Genomic DNA, 8,412 nt, shown 5'->3' with positions numbered 1-8,412 from the left:
TATATATACACAAATGCATAGAGAGAGAGAATAGGAGATTTGTATATATATGTATATGTATACACATATTTACATATATGTATGTATATATGTATATATACATATGCATATATATAGAGAGAGACAAAGACAAAGACAGAGAGAGAAAGATTTATTTCAAAGTATTGGCTTAAGGGAATATGAGGGTAACTGGCAAGTCTGAAATCTGTTAAGTCAGGAGCAGCAAACTGGAAACTCTCAGGCAGGGGCTGATGCTGTAGTCCACAGATGGAATTTTTTCTTCCTCACGAAAACCTCAGTTTTGCTCTAAAGGCCTTTAAACTGATTAGATAAAGCCAGATTATCAAAGATAATCATTACTTAAAATCAATTTAAGTAGCTCTTAATCACATCTACAAAATACCTCTACAGCAACACCTAGATTAGTGTTCAATAAATGACTATAGCCTGGCCAAGTGGACACGTGACATTGACCATGACAGTCCCCTACAAAGGATTTGGCCAAGGGCAGGGTGGGTGAGCAGAAGGAAACCTAGGCTGTTGAGAGCTGGAAGGGGATTTGGAGATCACCAAGCTCAATCCTTCCGCACACAGGCAAAGGGCCTACAGTGCTTGGTTTGTACAAATCTTGAAAACTGATTTTCCCAACCCAGAAGCATGTTTTATTGAGGAATTCAAGGGGATTGTTACAGATGCCTGGGGTCTAGATTTTTTGTTGATCAAGGCCTGATGGAGCAGAATGTACACAACAGATGTCTAAACATTTTTTTTCCAAACAATATTTTTAAATTAGGTCACATGGGTATTAGAACTGGGTCTGAAGCTTAGTTCTACCCTTTGAGGATAGGGTCCAAGACTGTCCATTCACTGATACCTCCCTAGGGCCTAGCCGAGTTGCGGTATGTAATAGGTGCTCGAAAACATTGGTGGAATTCATGAATTGAATGAATGCATGGAATTTAGGCCAGGTGGGTGTGCAATATCCTGGTTCTATCCATAGGAATGCAGACACAGAAAGGAAATATTTTAAGCGTGAAATACGGTGTTTTCTGAGTTTCCTCATCAGTCCAATGGAAATGGTAGTGTATTACCTATTTAATAGCTCAATTCTAAGGACTATATGGGTAGATAGATATAAATATAACATTTAGCACAGCACTTGGTATATAGTAGGTGCTCAATAAATGGTAGTGATTACTATAATCAACATTATTTCACACTATCCAATTCCAATAGAGGCTGTTGGTGCCATACCCAACTACTTTTACCAGACACTGCACCCATCCCCCAGCTCTGGGAATTGAGTGCTAACAGCTCACAGCTGCCCCCTTCTCCAGAGAATTGCCCTCCACTAAAACAAAAGCTGTGTTCACCAGGCAGTTATGGCTCCCTTCTCCCAAGGGACAGCTCACAGTCAATGACTGATTCATAGGAGAAAAAGAGTTAGTCTTAAGATGGCACCAATCCTAAAGCTCATGGTAATCAAACTGCAGCTAGTGCCGAGCTGGGCTCACATGTTGGCATTTCCCCTGCCTTTTTTCTGCTCCTCTCACTCCCTTTCTCCTGAGAGCATGTCCTCAATAAATCGCTTAGACAAGACTCCTCGTCTCCAGCTCTGCTGCTAGGGTATCCAACTTAAGACATGGTTACTTGGAGACAGCTCCCCTTCCTTGTCTATGCAATAATGAGCCATTTTGCTCATTGTGGTTCTGCTATTCAGATCCTTGGGTAAGTCATATGATGCTCCTAGCCAGAAGAGTAAAATGGCTTTGCCTCTCCAGCTGGCTCATCCACATCACACCTACCCAGTCAGAGAGGCTGAGTGCTCTTTATCTTACATTTTGCCTAATTCTTCCTGGCCAAGTCTATTCAATTAGCTTGGCTTGCTCTTTAAATCAAATAATCACACTTTTGACCACCAAACTCGAATTTCAGGGAAAACATTCATTCATCTGTCCATCCATCCATCCATCCAACCATTGAATAGTTACGGAGTGTTGTCCAAGTAGCCAGGTATTGTGCTAGGCACATGGCTATAACATAGATAAGACAGAGTACTTGCCCTCCAGGAACTTATTCTGGAGGGAGAAATGGACAAACAAATAGGCAATTGTAAATGAAGTTTATGATCCGTGCTCTAATATGATGCTAAGAGAACACAGAGAAGCTCCTATATCAGGCTGGAGGTTTAAAACGCTTGGTTTTTTATTGTGGTTGACCTACACACAAATAAATAGAATGGAAATCTCCTAGAACACTGCAAACCAGAGTGGTTACTTCAAAGAATAAGGTGTTACAACATAGAAAGAAGTGTAGTTTTAAGCACAAAGAATGGTTGCCTAGTGATGGGGAGAATAACAAGATATAAATGCAAAGGACTCTGCCTGCTGTGTTATTACTGCTGTAGCTTTGCTCCCACTCAAATGCTCACTTCCTGGGGGCCCAAAGAAAGGGAAGCCGAATTACGGTTTCTGCCTGGGGACTGGCTAGATCCGTGGTAATCAAAACCAAGTTCTCCCACTGGCTTTCCACCACCGTCATGGCTGATGGCCCACAGGCACAGTCAGGATGCAGGGGTCTCACTGCACAACTGCCTTATTGTTGCTTATTCCTCCCCTGCTGTTCATCAACCTACTCCTGCAAGACACGCAGAGGTGATAGCATGACTATGAGGTTAGGAATGGTAATTGTTCTATGTTGATATTAGTGTGGCTGGTGCTAATGTGAAAATAATTACTACTCTGTGCCTTTATGGCCATTTTCATTGCCCTCTGGTGGTTATGCACTTATTTGGCTATAGATGGTAATGACATAATGCATGGTGGTATTATTGCTTTAGCTATACAACTGGGGCGGGAGGGGGTCAGAGAGGAGGAGGTGTTTGGGAAGGGCTGGGACTTAATAAATCATTTATTTTCTTGAGAATTTTTTTTTTTTTTTTGTCTTTGCAGAGAGTCCTCTTTGGCTGTAAGAATATAAAGTCCTAAGAATACCAGTGATTTGGTGATCAAGAACCCCAAGAACTTATGCACAAGTCAGCGCTTTTGGTGATTATGGGCTGAAGTCTGAAAGATAAGAAGTGATCCTTATCTGAAAGATAAGAAGTGAGAGGAGCACGGAGTTGTGAGCCTTGCAGTTGGTCTAGATTCCTCTGTCTCATGTATTCTCCTGTGTAGTCTCCTTATTGGCTACAGAATAAAATAATGAACTTCCTGAGATGCTTCAAGATCTAATTTCTGCCCACCTTTATAACTTCACCTCCTTTCCCATTCCCTTGTCATTCCCAATAGCCTGTGTATGACTCATTGTTCTTCCCCAGGTCCATCATGCCTTCTCCTCACATGCTGCTCTTACTCCCTGGAATGCCCTCATCCTTCAGAGGCTAGTTCATCTGAGAGCCACCCCTGACTCTGCCAGGCAAACATGATCACATCTTTCCTGTGCACTGGGTGTTCTTCCTAACCACACTGTATTGTAATGGTGTATTGGTTCACCTGTTTCCCCATAAGGCCGTGAACTTCTAGAGGTTCATGAGGTTTTTCTCTTTAATTTCCAGTACCTGGTAAAGTGTCAGGCACATAGCGATTATTTAATATGTGCTGCAATAAAGGAATAAAGTGGGTTTCCTCCTCATGGGCTAAATGATTAAAAATGGATTAAATGGATTAAAATGACAGATAAATCAATTATACTGTATAAGGATCATACGAGATGTTTTTATCAACATACAGTCACAGTTACATAATCACATGTTAGAAGGCCACTTTCCCCTTCTTCATGGACCTCACATATGCTGTTCCCTCTGCTTAGAACACTCTTACTTTCTCTTCATGTAATTCCAGCATAAATGTGTATCCCTTAGAGAAACTCTGATTGAGCACCTTTCCAATCGTTATCACACTAGTCTACGTCCCGTTATAAATCCCCATGGCATCTATATGTTGTTTTCCCTTTTATTTATACAAATTATAATTAGAAAATATTTGTTTAATTATTTTTTTAGTAATTGTCTTATCTACAAAACATTAAGCTCCTTGAATGCAGGGGCTATATTTGTTCTATTCACCACTGTGTTCCCAGGCCTGGTATATTGCCTTGCCTATAGAGAGTACACAATAAATATTCCAAATAAGGAACTGAAAAAAGTCCCTAAAGTAAGACATACTTCTGTTACCTACTTATATGCACACATTAAAAGGTTACATAACTATATCTCTTTTCAGAGATAAGCTGAAGTATACGTTTTCTTACATAACATTTCAAGGAACACACTGAAATTTCATCAATTTGGACTAAAGAGAATAGGGGAGAAGAAAGGTTCTTTTAAATATGTGGTAAATTTCAACTTCGGGCTTATTCCAGATCAGTTTAATTCAACATCTACTGAGCACCTACTTTGTGCCAGGCACTGTCCTAGACTCAACACAGGGTCTATGAACATGAATATGACATGGCACCTGACTTTGAGATGCTTAAAGCCCTTTTATTCTGTCTCTAGCACAGTGACTGAGCCATAGGAGATGCTCAATGATTCTTGTTGTTGTTATAATGAATGAGTAAATGAATAAAACTAGTGTTTTTAATTAGAGATCCTGCAAGACTATTTTTAATGGATTGTTTACAATTAGGAACACTCACTCTACAGAGATCTAGACCCTCAAAGTTCCTCCGCCTTTTTCCTTCAATCAACTAAGTTAAAGTTCCCCTCATATATTCGAGATTCTGTAAGATTTAGCCATATGAAGTTACCATTTTTGTGCATCAAAAAATGACTATCAGCACTTCACACGTGTCAATCTAATACTTAGAAAATCCACTTGCTAAGGATGGTGCCAAGGTGACCATCAAAGTGTCTATATTTAAATGTTCCAGATTCCAAATGAAAGAACTCTTTTCCTTATCTTGGCCTGGGTCTCCCTGGCTTATATCTTCAAAGCTATTCAGACGGGTCTGCTAAACCCACTGCTTCTTACATTCTCCCTAAGATCATAAATGCTGAGAGTGCTATGCAGAAATAATATGTTTTAGGATCACTTATGAAAGTTTAGCATTTTATAGGCAATTAATAAAAGCCCAGCACAAAGTAAACGTACACAAAAAGTAAATGTACAAAAGTACATTCTTTGAATGAGAACTAAGCAGCACAGCAGGTATTATTCACATCATAAAGAAATCACCAGTTGGCAGGGATGTAGGAGCTTGTGGGATGGTGGTTGGTGAAGTCCCTTCATTTCTGGAATAAGAGTCACCTGTTTGGCTATTGTCCCTGGGTCTTTAACTCCACTGCCCTGCTCCTGTCCCATGGGGCCAACGCCCACAGGCCTGAGCTGTCCTTTGAACTGCCTAATCCACAGCCTCTAAGACTTTATTGCTCATGCCACCCTTACTCCATTTTCCAAGCAAATGGTGTCACTAGCTCCCAGCGTCTTGCCTCATCTCCTGTCTATGGGGTAATTACACTGTTAAAAATCTCACAACCATATTTCTCTACCAGGATTGCCCTAGATTTCCCTCCTTAAGAGAGACTGCATTTTCTCTGGTCACTCAGAATATCATCTCAGGATGTTGACAGAGCACTAGAGATCCAACCCCCAGCACTACCTCTATTTGTCTGATGTTGTCTATGTACCTCTCTGCTATTTCCCAGCCCCAGAGATGGGTGGTTTTTGTCCCCACAAAAAAACCTGGACAGAAATGGGGATGGGAACACAGGATCCTCTAAGTCAGGTTCAAAGATCATCTAATATCATCGTCAAAACTTAGCCTCCATTCAGCTCCCTCTTCACACTTCCTATTTCCCAGGCTTACTGGAAAGGTGGAGGAGAAGCCAGATGAGAGGGGTGAAGCCCAAGACCTTGGGTATTTTTATTAGGCAAGAGTCAAGACTGGCCTGGACAAACAGAAGGGTATTGTGTAGTTCAAGGCCACCACAGCTATAGAAGCCACTGTCACTTTAGCAAGAACTCTGACCTGGTTTCCAGGGAGAATTGTTTGTTGCTTTTCCCTATAGGTATTGTCCTTTTTTTGTCCTCCAGAGAAATAAATCCCTGCTCCCATTGCACAGGATTTAACCTTCAGTTTGAGTCCTTGGTCTCCTCTCAGCTACCAGGTTCCACCTCCCTCTCAATCTTTCTTTTTCCTTGTTCTGTGACACTTGCTGAATGAGGCACACAGAGTTTGCAGTCACTGCAGTACACTTTGTGATTGCGAGGTAATTGGATAATATTATCACCTCAGAAAGTCTTCAAAATTATCATGAGGAAGTGAGGCATTCCTCTCCTGGCAGGTTATCTGTGTGGTCAGATAAGATGACTGCTACATTCCATTCCAACCATGTCATTCAGCCATTCTTCCATAGTGGGCACTTCCATGAAGACACTGAGGGACGTGACAGTCCAAAGCGCTCACCTAAAACACAATTCCAAACATAGAGTCTATACTTGGGTTTCTAATCATCAGTCCGTATGTAGTCTGTCCACCATTAAGGGCTAGGTTTCCTCTCTCTTTTGTTTTTCTTTCTCCTGCCCTTCAGGAGTTTTAAGAAAGTCCGAGGCATCTTGTAGATGGTGACAAAAGTATTCATTATCAAAGAGAGTTCTTGTCACAAACCCATTTTGTCATACACAGTGTAAAGCACAAATATTAATATGCATGGCTTTATGAGCTAGATTGGGTATAAACCTCAGCTCTGCCAATTTTTAGCTTTTTAAACATGAATATGTTATTTAACCTCTCTATGCCTCGGTTTTTCATCTACAAAGTGAGAATTTTAATAGGATGTAACTCGCAGGTCACTGTGAAGACTAAACATACAGCACTTAGAACAATGCCTGGCAAAAGCTGACAAAAAAAACATTCTAATATTGATAATAGTGGTAAAAATAGTATTTGCCTCAGAGTTTTCCGGCGGTGTTTCTCCTACGTGAGAACTCACTGAACCCCTTGAGTATTACCCTGAACCCTCTGAGCTCTCTGGAACCCGAGACGGGTTTAGCTGAAAGTGTCCCATACTGGAAGTCAGAAGACCTGGGACCTTTTGAGGCTACACACAGACTATTCACGAACAACCTACCACGGGCCAGTCCTTGCGCTAGATTCTTCTCCTGTTATTTTATGTATTCTTCACACCGGTTTCACAAGGTGGCTATAATTTCCCCCATTTCACAGATGAGGAAGTAAGCTCAGAACAGTTTAACCACTGAGCCAATGTTACCAAGCCGAAAACACGGTTCTGTCAGGAACCATTATTAAAATCCCAGCACGCGGTTCTTAGGGAGAGTCACTCAACCTGTGACCCGTAACTTCTCCTGCCTGTAAAGCTGTCATATCCCTGCCGTGTCCATCTCACGGGGTGAGAATCCCAAGAGAAAGCGTTTATGCAAGTCGGCTGTAGGCCGTGAAACGTCAGCAGGAATCGGAACCAGTACTGTAAGCACAAGGAAGCGCCTGGAAGAGTCAACAGGAGACGCCAACGCCGGGGGAGACTCCGGATCCCACCTCCCGGCCGGACCCTGAGGGCGGGCGCTCGATTGAGTGGCAGGAGCACAGGCCAATAGGGCTGCGGGAGGCCGTGGGGCGGGGCTGCCCCCGGGCCGCGCTCGGACTTGTGGGAGGGCAAGCGGGCCCGGGGCACGTCGCGGTCTTTAGACCCGCGGAGCGTTTGTTGGGCGCCGGTCTGTGGGGTTTTATCAAATACGCAGGCGCTCGCAGCCCGCGCTGAGAGGCCTGGCCTCAGTGTGAGGAGACTGGCGAAATCTCGTTAGCGAGGACAGCAGGTTGCTGGCGAAGTCACGACGTGGTGCAAGTGGTCTCAGCTGGCTCTCGGGCTCTGGAATCCGGGTGTCTGGGCAATTGGTGGTTGTGATCAAGACCCAGGAGACCCCGGCCTTCTGCTTCCTCTGTCATTCCTGAATGTTCCAGGCCCTACTGGGAACTAGGGAAGGCTGGGGAAGGAGTGGGGATGATTTTCCTACCGGAAACACATTTGCAGTCATCGTAGAAGGAGAAATCCGGAACGGCAGGATCTTGGCTCTCACGTTTTGATATGATCCAGCCCCTTTGCTTCTTGCAGCTGCCACCACCGTTCTCTCGCATGCTTTTTATCGCCGTAATTCTGACTGGATTTCCTGCTCCAAGATTTGCCTGTTACTGTCAGTCCCACCGGGGCCCACAATGATTGCTGTTAAATGGTCAGGATATTCCCCTGCATAAAACCCTTCTGTGATTTCCCATTGCCCTCAGGATAAAGGCCTGATGTTGAACGTGGCTTTCAGGGCAATAGAGGTTCTGGCCTCCTGCCCCAGCCCCATCTCCAGATACTTTTCATTCCCTTTCCCCAGCTAAGTGTGTGTGAGATAAATAAATGAATGAGTTATTTCTTGAACTATCAGCAGTATTGTCAGAAGAGAAGTC

The 8,412-nt window shown here is 43.2% G+C and overlaps 1 non-coding gene across 1 annotated transcript; it reads left to right on the top strand.

The window, feature by feature from the left end:
- Positions 1-2,154: 2,154 nt before the first annotated feature.
- On the top strand, positions 2,155-3,213 carry LOC118539221 (uncharacterized). The gene is made up of 2 exons (XR_013446945.1): positions 2,155-2,673; positions 2,952-3,213. It is a non-coding gene; the product is annotated as an uncharacterized LOC118539221 (transcript).
- The last annotated feature ends 5,199 nt before the right edge of the window (positions 3,214-8,412 follow it).

Source organism: Halichoerus grypus, chromosome 4, assembly GCF_964656455.1.
Source record: "Halichoerus grypus chromosome 4, mHalGry1.hap1.1, whole genome shotgun sequence".
NCBI classification, from domain to species: Eukaryota; Metazoa; Chordata; class Mammalia; order Carnivora; family Phocidae; genus Halichoerus; species Halichoerus grypus.
This window is presented reverse-complemented; position numbering and strand designations above follow the sequence as displayed.